At 58.7% G+C, this 10083-nt stretch overlaps 3 non-coding genes across 3 annotated transcripts; all 3 read left to right on the top strand.

The window, feature by feature from the left end:
• The first annotated feature begins 2781 nt into the window (after window positions 1-2781).
• On the top strand, window positions 2782-2855 carry TRNAI-AAU. Its single transcript has one exon. It is a non-coding gene; the product is annotated as a tRNA-Ile (tRNA).
• A 2728-nt stretch (window positions 2856-5583) lies between these two features.
• TRNAI-AAU lies at window positions 5584-5657 on the top strand. The gene has a single exon. It is a non-coding gene; the product is annotated as a tRNA-Ile (tRNA).
• A 2733-nt stretch (window positions 5658-8390) lies between these two features.
• Window positions 8391-8464, top strand: TRNAI-AAU. Its single transcript has one exon. It is a non-coding gene; the product is annotated as a tRNA-Ile (tRNA).
• The last annotated feature ends 1619 nt before the right edge of the window (window positions 8465-10083 follow it).

Below are 10083 nucleotides of genomic sequence, written 5' to 3'. Positions count from 1 at the left end.
TACTGCAAGACAAATCCAAGAGAGAAACCAACAGGACTCCACTGGCCATCACATACAGTCCCCAGCTAAAACCCCTCCAGCGCATCATCAGGGATCTACAACCCATCCTGGAGAATGATCCCACACTTTCACAGGCCTTGGGTGGCAGGCCAGTCCTCGCCCACAGACAACCTGCCAACCTGAAGCATATTCTCACCAGTAACTGCACACCGCACCATAGTAACTCTAGCTCAGGAACCAACCCATGCAACAAACCTCGATGCCAACTCTGCCCACATATCTACACCAGCAACACCATCACAGGACCTAACCAAATCAGCCACACCATCACCGGTTCATTCACCTGAACGTCCACCAATGTAATATATGCCATCATATGCCAGCAATGCCCCTCTGCTATGTACATCGGCCAAACTGGACAGTCTCTAAGGAAAAGAATAAATGGACACAAATCAGATATTAGGAATGGCAATATACAAAAACCTGTAGGAGAACACTTCAACCTCCCTGGCCACACAATAGCAGATCTTAAGGTGGCCATCCTGCACCAAAAAAACTTCAGGACCAGACTTCAAAGAGAAACTGCTGAGCTCCAGTTCCTCTGCAAATTTGACACCATCAGCTCAGGATTAAACAAAGACTGTGAATGGCTTGCCAACTACAGAACCAGTTTCTCCTCTCTTGGTTTTCACTCAACTGCTAGAACAGGGCCTCATCCTCCCTGATTGAACTAACCTCGTTATCTCTAGCTTGCTTCTTGCTTGCATATATAAACCTGCCCCTGGAAATTTCCACCACTTGCATCCGAAGAGCTCATGCTGCAAAACGTCTGTTAGTCTATAAGGTGCCACAGGATTCTTTGTTGCTTTTGCTTGTGAAAAAGACTCCTCTTTTGGCTCCCCTTCCAAACTTCCAAATGCCTCCAAATGGGAAAACACACACACTGAAACACCCAAACGGTCCTAACGCTGGGGCCAGGCGAAAAAGAAAAGCAAGGAAAAGATTTCTAAATGGCCACCCTGCCAGAGTCATACAGCTCCGCAAGTGAAACCCGTGGGAGGGACATTACACAGAAAAGGGGAATGGAAAGCTGCCCAAATTGAGATGCTGTGGAAAGCTACAGCCCCATCGCTACTCCTACTCTGCACACTTCTTGCAACAGCTGATGAACGGCCAGGTGCTTTTCGCATCCAAGCCCACACCAGGGGAAGACCTTGAGAAGCTTCCCGTGGCTTGCCTGGTTCAGCTCGTCAGAATGCGGCACTCGTGGAGGCAAGATGGTGCAGAGGAGCCCCTGGGTGGCTGTGGGCCTGGGGAGGGTGGCTTTTGATTTTTCGGCCTGACCGCTACGGGCAGCAAGGCCAAAAGTCAGATGGCCGGCTCTCCCGTCCACCACGCTCATCAGGAGCCCTTAGTCGACAGGCTCGGAGAATGCGGGCAGCGTCCCCCACTACCTCTCGCATGCAAAGCGAGCCTCTGCCGCTTGAGCTAATTCCCCGCAGCTGGCCTGACTCTCAGGCACCGGGCAAAAAAAGGCAAGGGCTCTGTGGCCTTAAGCAGAACACAGCCTGAAATGGGGGGGAGGGGGGCGTGCTACCCAGAGCTGGGGAAGGGGGTCCGAGTCCCAGCCACGCTCCACGGCACAAACATCAACGCTCCCTCCCTGGAGTGTGTCTGGGCTGAGAGTTAGCCCCTGAAACAAGCACCAAACTTCAGAAGACAACGCAGGGATAGATCACTTGATGATTGCCTGCTCTGGCCATTGCCTCTGAAGCGCCTGGCATCGGTTACTGTCAGAAGACGTGATAGTGGCCTAGATGGACCATCGGTCTCACCCAGGATGGCCGTTCTTATCTTCACCACTTTCCTCTAACCCAAGCAAAGCCAGGAGCAGGCCCAGCTCAGCAACTCTAGCAGGCTCCCTGGCCCCTGGCCCAGCATACAGCAAAACGACCCTGCCTCCACCAGGATAGACAGCCACCGACTCCCTCTTCCAGAGCAACGCAGCCTTTCCCCGCTTTGGCTGTCTCCAAGCTGTCTGCGTGCTCTGCTCTGCTCCACGGCTGCCATGCTGCCTGAGATCAGGAGGCTGCGAGGTCTCACGGTCTCAGCTGAGCTGGTATCGCGTGCCACCCCGCCCATCTCCTCATTCCCTTCATGGACCCCTGGGATGTGAGTAATTCTGTATTTGAGTGGCTCTCCCTCCCGGCCAATGAGCTTGGCGTAGACTAGCAGGGAGGGAGGAGGAAAGGGATTGTGCTCCAGTGAGAGCTCAGAAAGAAAGGTGCAGGTCCCCCACTAGAGCCCAGCACAGCAGAGCAAAGCAGAGCAGAGCAGACTGGAGAATGTGTGTCTGGGTCTGACTACTTCTCCCATGCTCTTCCATTTGAGCTAACTTCCCCCAGCTGTCGCCAGCCTCCCAGTCAGTGCAAGGGGGAGAAGGGCCGGGGTGGAAGAGCTTTGTGCTCCGCAAGGGCTGGCCTTTTGGGAGGCCAAGCGGGGAGAGGGATGGAGGCCACTGGAGGAGCTGAGCCGGCTGACTGTCCATGGCTTCTAAAAGAAGGGCAAGAGAAGGTCCCCGCGGCTGCCTTGCTGCTGGAGAATGCGGGCATTGATCCCGATGCCTCTCGCATGCGAAGCAAGCGCTCTACCACTTGAGCTAATTCCCCTACCTTGGCAGGCGGTGTCTTGATCCATCCATTTGATAATGGAGGCCACATCGTTCCCCGCGCCAGCCGGTGACTCCTTCCAAAAGGGTCAGGCAAGAGAGGGCTTCCCGTAGGCCGGCTAGCTCAGCTGGTTAGAGCGTGCTGCTAATAACGCCAAGGTCATGGGTTCAAGCCCCATGCTGGCCACTCAGGGTGCAGGAGGAAGAGTGTGGCTTCTGGTCTTTTGGCTGACTGCTAGGGGTGGCAGAGGCCAAAACCAGGTGGGCCGGGAGCGGGCAAGAGCCCTGCTGGGCGCGGGCGCAGGCGCCGGGCAGGAGGAGGATCCCGAAACCTCCCTGGGCTCCTCGCTCCACCTGCTGCCTGAAAGGAACTTGGGTCCGGGGAGGAGACGGGTGAGCCCAGCCGGCTGCCTTCCAGGCTCATAGGAGGCCAGGCTTGAGCTGCCCGCCCGCGAAGCCAAAATCGCAGGCCTGCCGGCTCACCCCCATTTCCACAGAGGGTTGACCTGATGGCCCGAATTCTTGCCGGCCGCCAGCTCCACCCAAATGGACCCGACGCCGGATCATGCTCCCCAGCCCAAGCCACAGAGGAAGGCTTAATCCTTGGCACCCCAACCTAGGGGAGAGGCTTCACACTCCGCCGGCGCAGGGTGACCTTTGGGACTTCCCTGGACACCATCCTCCCACTGCCCACAGCCAGACTCCCCAAGCCCACACTAGAGCCCACACCTCCGACAGGAAGGGGCAGGAGGACCACTCCGCCCAGGGGCACCACCACTCAAAGTCAGCTTCACTTGCTTCCTCTTCTACCCCTTTCCTCCCAAGTTATGCGCGCCTCACGGGAGCCGGCCCTGGGAAGACGCAGGCACGGCACTCTGACTGGTGCAAGCCAAACGCCCACTCCGAGAGTTTAGCACGGGCTCTTGAGGCACTGGAGGAACCCCATGCAGACGCAATGATGGAGCTAAGCTTTACGGCCAAGGGCCCTACCTGTGCAGAAAGCTAACTTGCTTGTGAAAAGACGCCTCTTCGGCTCCTTCCACACTCCCCAATGCCTCCAAATGGGAAAACACACACACTGAAACACCCAAACGGTCCTAACGCTGGGGCCAGGTGAAAAAGAAAAGCAAGGAAAAGATTTCTAAATGGCCACCCTGCCAGAGTCGTACAGCTCCGCAAGTGAAACCCGTGGGAGGGACATTACACAGAAAAGGGGAATGGAAAGCTGCCCAAATTGAGATGCTGTGGAAAGCTACAGCCCCATCGCTACTCCTACTCTGCACACTTCTTGCAACAGCTGATGAACGGCCAGGTGCTTTTCGCATCCAAGCCCACACCAGGGAAAGACCTTGAAAAGCTTCCCGTGGCTTGCCTGGTTCAGCTGGTCAGAGTGTGGCACTCGTGGAGGCAAGATGGTGCAGAGGAGCCCCTGGGTGGCTGTGGGCCTGGGGAGGATGGCTTTTGATTTTTCGGCCTGACCGCTACGGGCAGCCAGGCCAAAAGTCAGATGGCCGGCTCTCCCGTCCACCAGGCTCATCAGGAGCCCTTAGTTGACCGGCTCGGAGAATGCGGGCAGCGTCCCCCACTACCTCTCGCATGCAAAGCGAGCGCTCTGCCGCTTGAGCTAATTCCCCGCAGCTGGCCTGACTCTCAGGCACCGGGCAAAAAAAGGCAAGGGCCCTGTGGCCTTAAGCAGAACACAGCCTGAAATGGGGGGAAGGGGGGCGTGCTACCCAGAGCTGGGGAAGGGGGTCCGAGTCCCAGCCACGCTCCTCGGCACAAACACCAATGCTCCCTCCGTGGAGTGTGTCTGGGCTGAGAGTTAGCCCCTGAAACAAGCACCAAGCTTCAGAAGACAACGCAGGGATAGATCACTTGACGATTGCCTGCTCTGGCCATTGCCTCTGAAGCGCCTGGCATCGGTTACTGTCAGAAGACGTGATAGTGGCCTAGCTGGACCATCGGTCTCACCCAGGAGGGCCGTTCTTATCTTCACCACTTTCCTCTAACCCAAGCAAAGCCAGGAGCAGGCCCAGCTCAGCAACTCTAGCAGACTCCCTGGCCCCTGGCCCAGCATACAGCAAAACGACCCTGCCTCCGCCAGGATAGACCGCCACCGACTCCTCTTCCAGACCAACGCAGCCCTTCCCGCTTTGGCTGTCTCCAAGCTGTCTGCGTGCTCTGCTCTGCTCCACGGCTGCCATGCTGCCTGAGATCAGGAGGCTGCGAGGTCTCACGGTCTCAGCTGAGCTGGTATCGCGTGCCACCCCGCCCATCTCCTCATTCCCTTCATGGACCCCTGGGATGTGAGTAATTCTGTATTTGAGTGGCTCTCCCTCCCGGCCAATGAGCTTGGCGTAGACTAGCAGGGAGGGAGGAGGAAAGGGATTGTGCTCCAGTGAGAGCTCAGAAAGAAAGGTGCAGGTCCCCCACTAGAGCCCAGCCCAGCAGAGCAAAGCAGAGCAGAGCAGGCTGGAGAATGTGTGTCTGGGTCTGACTACTTCTCCCATGCTCTTCCATTTGAGCTAACTTCCCCCAGCTGTCGCCAGCCTCCCAGTCAGTGCAAGGGGGAGAAGGGCCGGGGTGGAAGAGCTTTGTGCTCCGCAAGGGCTGGCCTTTTGGGAGGCCAAGCGGGGAGAGGGATGGAGGCCACTGGAGGAGCTGAGCCAGCTGACTGTCCATGGCTTCTAAAAGAAGGGCAAGAGAAGGTCCCCGCAGCTGCCTTGCTGCTGGAGAATGCGGGCATTGATCCCGCTGCCTCTCGCATGCGAAGCAAGCGCTCTACCACTTGAGCTAATTCCCCTACCTTGGCAAGTGGTGTCTTGATCCATCCATTTGATAATGGAGGCCACATCGTTCCCCGCGCCAGCCGGTGACTCCTTCCAAAAGGGTCAGGCAAGAGAGGGCTTCCCGTAGGCCGGCTAGCTCAGCTGGTTAGAGCGTGGTGCTAATAACGCCAAGGTCATGGGTTCAAGCCCCATGCTGGCCACTCAGGGTGCAGGAGGGAGAGTGTGGCTTCTGGTCTTTTGGCTGACTGCTAGGGGTGGCAGAGGCCAAAACCAGGTGGGCCGGGAGCGGGCAAGAGCCCTGCTGGGCGCGGGCGCAGGCGCCGGGCAGGAGGAGGATCCCGAAACCTCCCTGGGCTCCTCGCTCCACCTGCTGCCTGAAAGGAACTTGGGTCCGGGGAGGAGACGGGTGAGCCCAGCCGGCTGCCTTCCAGGCTCATAGGAGGCCAGGCTTGAGCTGCCCGCCCGCGAAGCCAAAATCGCAGGCCTGCCGGCTCACCCCCATTTCCACAGAGGGTTGACCTGATGGCCCGAATTCTTGCCGGCCGCCAGCTCCACCCAAATGGACCCGACACCGGATCATGCTCCCCAGCCCAAGCCACAGAGGAAGGCTTAATCCTTGGCACCCCAACCTAGGGGAGAGGCTTCACACTCCGCCGGCGCAGGGTGACCTTTGGGACTTCCCTGGACACCATCCTCCCACTGCCCACAGCCAGACCCCCCAAGCCCACACTAGAGCCCACACCTCCGACAGGAAGGGGCAGGAGGACCACTCCGCCCAGGGGCACCACCACTCAAAGTCAGCTTCACTTGCTTCCTCTTCTACCCCTTTCCTCCCAAGTTATGCGCGCCTCACGGGAGCCGGCCCTGGGAAGACGCAGGCACGGCACTCTGACTGGCGGAAGCCAAACGCCCACTCCGAGAGTTTAGCACGGGCTCTTGAGGCACTGGAGGAACCCCATGCAGACGCAATGATGGAGCTAAGCTTTACGGCCAAGGGCCCTACCTGTGCAGAAAGCTAACTTGCTTGTGAAAAAGACGCCTCTTTCGGCTCCCCTTCCAAACTTCCAAATGCCTCCAAATGGGAAAACACACACACTGAAACACCCAAACGGTCCTAACGCTGGGGCCAGGTGAAAAAGAAAAGCAAGGAAAAGATTTCTAAATGGCCACCCTGCCAGAGTCGTACAGCTCCGCAAGTGAAACCCGTGGGAGGGACATTACACAGAAAAGGGGAATGGAAAGCTGCCCAAATTGAGATGCTGTGGAAAGCTACAGCCCCATCGCTACTCCTACTCTGCACACTTCTTGCAACAGCTGATGAACGGCCAGGTGCTTTTCGCATCCAAGCCCACACCAGGGAAAGACCTTGAAAAGCTTCCCGTGGCTTGCCTGGTTCAGCTGGTCAGAGTGTGGCACTCGTGGAGGCAAGATGGTGCAGAGGAGCCCCTGGGTGGCTGTGGGCCTGGGGAGGATGGCTTTTGATTTTTCGGCCTGACCGCTACGGGCAGCCAGGCCAAAAGTCAGATGGCCGGCTCTCCCGTCCACCACGCTCATCAGGAGCCCTTAGTTGACCGGCTCAGAGAATGCGGGCAGCGTCCCCCACTACCTCTCGCATGCAAAGCGAGCGCTCTGCCGCTTGAGCTAATTCCCCGCAGCTGGCCTGACTCTCAGGCACCGGGCAAAAAAAGGCAAGGGCTCTGTGGCCTTAAGCTGGACACAGCCTGAAATGGGGGGGAGGGGGGCTTGCTACCCAGAGCTGGGGAAGGGGGTCCGAGTCCCAGCCACGCTCCTCGGCACAAACACCAACGCTCCCTCCCTGGAGTGTGTCTGGGCTGAGAGTTAGCCCCTGAAACAAGCACCAAGCTTCAGAAGACAACACTGGGATAGATCACTTGACGATTGCCTGCTCTGGCCATTGCCTCTGAAGCGCCTGGCATTGGTTACTGTCAGAAGACGTGATAGTGGCCTAGATGGACCATCGGTCTCACCCAGGAGGGCCGTTCCTATCTTCACCACTTTCCTCTAACCCAAGCAAAGCCCGGAGCAGGCCCAGCTCAGCAACTCTAGCAGACTCCCTGGCCCCTGGCCCAGCATACAGCAAAGCGACCCTGCCTCCGCCAGGATAGACAGCCACCGACTCCCTCTTCCAGACCAACGCAGCCCTTCCCCGCTTTGGCTGTCTCCAAGCTGTCTGCGTGCTCTGCTCTGCTCCACGGCTGCCATGCTGCCTGAGATCAGGAGGCTGCGAGGTCTCACGGTCTCAGCTGAGCTGGTATCGCGTGCCACCCCGCCCATCTCCTCATTCCCTTCATGGACCCCTGGGATGTGAGTAATTCTGTATTTGAGTGGCTCTCCCTCCCGGCCAATGAGCTTGGCGTAGACTAGCAGGGAGGGAGGAGGAAAGGGATTGTGCTCCAGTGAGAGCTCAGAAAGAAAGGTGCAGGTCCCCCACTAGAGCCCAGCACAGCAGAGCAAAGCAGAGCAGAGCAGGCTGGAGAATGTGTGTCTGGGTCTGACTACTTCTCCCATGCTCTTCCATTTGAGCTAACTTCCCCCAGCTGTCTCCAGCCTCCCAGTCAGCGCAAGGGGGAGAAGGGCCGGGGAGGAAGAGCTTTGTGCTCCGCAAGGGCTGTCTTTTTGGGAGGCCAAGCGGGGAGAGGGATGGAGGCCACTGGAGGAGCTGAGCCGGCTGACTGTCCATGGCTTCTAAAAGAAGGGCAAGAGAAGGTCCGAGGGCTGCCTTGCCGCTGGAGAATGCGGGCATTGATCCCGCTGCCTTTTGCATGCAAAGCGAACGCTCTACCACTTGAGCTAATTCCCCTACGCTGGCAGATGGCGTCTCGATCCATCCATTCGATAACGGAGGCCACATCGTTCCCCGCGCCAGCCAGTTACTCCTTCCAAAAGGGTCAGGCAAGGCAGGCCTTGCCATTGGCCGGCTAGCTCAGTTGGTTAGAGCATGGCGCTAATAACGCCAAGGTCATGGGTTCAAGCCCCATGCTGGCCACTCCAGGAGGGAGAGGGTGGCTTCTGCTCTTTTGGCTGACTGCTAGGGGTGGCAGAGGCCAAAACCAGGTGGGCCGGGAGCAGGCAAGAGCCCTGCTGGGCGCGGGCGCAGGACAAGGCTCTGGACACCTCCCTGGGCTCCTCGCTCCACCTGCTGCCTGAAAGGAACTTGGGCCCCGGGGAGGAGACGGGTGAGCCCGGCCGGCTGCCTTTCAGGCTCATAGGAGGCCAGGCTTGAGCTGCCCGCCCGCGAAGCCAAAATCGCAGGCCTGCCGGCTCGCCCCCATTGTCCACAGAGGGTTGACCTGATGGCCCGAATTCTTGCCGGCCGCCAGCTCCACCCAAATGTACCCGACGCCGGATCACGCTCCCCAGCCCAAGCCACAGAGGAAGGCTTAATCCTCGGCCTCCCAACCTAGGGGAGAGGCTTCACACTCCGCCGGCGCAGGGTGACCTTTGGGACTTCCCTGGACACCATCCTCCCACCGCCCACAGCCAGACCCCCCAAGCCCACCCCTCCGACAGGAAGGAGCAGGAGGACCACTCCGCCCAGGGGCACCACCACTCAAAGTCAGCTTCACTTGCTTTCTCTTCTACCCCTTTCCTCCCAAGTTATGCGCCCCTCACGGGAGCCGGCCCTGGGAAGACGCAGGCACCGCACTCTGACTGGCGCAAGCCAAACGCCCACACCGAGAGTTTAGCACGGGCTCTTGAGGCACTGGAGGAACCCCCTGCAGACGCACTGACGGAGCTAAGCTTTACGGCCAAGGGCCCTACCTGTGCAGAAAGCCAACTTGCTTGTGAAAAAGACGCCTCTTTCTGCTCCCCTTCTAAACTTCCAAATGCCTCCAAATGGGAAAACACACACACTGAAACACCCAAACGGTCCTAACGCTGGGGCCAGGCGAAAAAGAAAAGCAAGGAAAAGATTTCTAAATGGCCACCCTGCCAGAGTCGTACAGCTCCGCAAGTGAAACCCGTGGGAGGGACATTACACAGAAAAGGGGAATGGAAATCTGCCCAAATTGAGATGCTGTGGAAAGCTACAGCCCCATCGCTACTCCTACTCTGCACACTTCTTGCAACAGCTGATGAATGGCCAGGTGCTTTTCGCATCCAAGCCCACACCAGGGGAAGACCTTGAGAAGCTTCCCGTGGCTTGCCTGGTTCAGCTGGTCAGAGTGCGGCACTCGTGGAGGCCAGGGGCACCAACTTAAATAGGCTCCTGGGGCTAAAGCCCCAGGAATATGCACAGTCAGGGGCTCTGCTCCACCAATATTTGGAGCTAGGTTTCTCTCCTGCTTGGAGCGCCCCCCCCCCCGCCTCTCATTTCCCCCCCTGCCGCCGCCGCCGCAAGGGCTGGAGCTTCCCCCCACTCCCCGCTCTGGAGCTTCCCTGCCTGAACGTAAAGAGTGTGCAGCGCGCGTCTCTCTCCCTTGCTGCTGCTGCTGCCACCGCCTAAGGGCTACAGCATAAGAGCAGTGCAAGCTGCTGGTGCTGTAGCACCTCAGGAGCGGGAGGGGAGTGGAGGGGCCCGTGCCGTGCTTGGCAGCCCTCCCCTCCCCTGCCCCTACCTGGAGGAGACACGAAGGGGACGTCCGGCCAGGAGACGGTCCTCAC

Source organism: Mauremys reevesii, linkage group 12 (genome assembly GCF_016161935.1).
Source record: "Mauremys reevesii isolate NIE-2019 linkage group 12, ASM1616193v1, whole genome shotgun sequence".
NCBI classification, from domain to species: Eukaryota; Metazoa; Chordata; order Testudines; family Geoemydidae; genus Mauremys; species Mauremys reevesii.
Note: the sequence above shows the minus strand (reverse complement) of the source record. Positions and strands in the feature narration are given on the sequence as shown.